This window comes from Mya arenaria, chromosome 11 (assembly GCF_026914265.1).
Source record: "Mya arenaria isolate MELC-2E11 chromosome 11, ASM2691426v1".
Classification (NCBI taxonomy): Eukaryota; Metazoa; Mollusca; class Bivalvia; order Myida; family Myidae; genus Mya; species Mya arenaria.
In genome coordinates, this window is record NC_069132.1 from 51,391,605 (window position 1) to 51,392,451 (window position 847).

An 847-nucleotide genomic window follows, 5' to 3' on the forward strand; every position below is an offset into this window, starting at 1 on the left:
TTAAAAGTTAGCACTGGGAAAATGATGTACTGGTTCAACCCAGGAAAGTTGTATCCCACGTGTCATTGCTTTACACCAAGCACGTTAAAGAACCAAGTGGTCTCTTCGCAAAGAGCTAGGGTATCACGCCCGGATCTCTTTTATCTCGCTGTTTCTTCACGTCTTCCAATGTCTGGATTTGACTGTCACTTCTATCTCATGTCACTTACAGCATTTTTAAACACAATTTAGATCATGATGGCGTTACAGTGGGGTCAAGCCATAATGCAGCCATAAACTCAAGTAAGCAAAAACAAATTGATCACTTTGAACATCACAGACAAGTGGCAAGGTCAAGCAATGCTCCAATTAGCAATTTTATAATCAGAAGGGTTGAAGTTTTACTTTTGTAAAATGCCAACAAACCATGTACATATAGATTGTTTGTTAAATAGACCTACATTGGCATCATTTAAAGATTCTTTGAGTCTCTCAAGGTCAAGATGCATGTTGTTCAAAATTGATTCCTTCTCTTTTAATACAATTATTCATGAGTAAAATAATTTCATACTTCAAATAAATGTTCACAATGTGTAGCAATAAATGCCTGTAAACACGAGTGTCAAAGGGCAAAGAAATATACTACAGACAATCTTGTCCCAACTGCCAGCTACGGTAGTTAAATATGTATCCAATTTACTAGAATGGATGTCCATTCAATGCAACATAAAATAAGAATCATTTACTTTTTAACCTAAATACTAAAGAGGTCATATCTGAGTACTTTCTGATGCCATCCTTATATGAAAGTTCATATTCTCTAGTGAGCTCAAAATTATACCTGGCAAACAAGAAACTAAAGAAAACA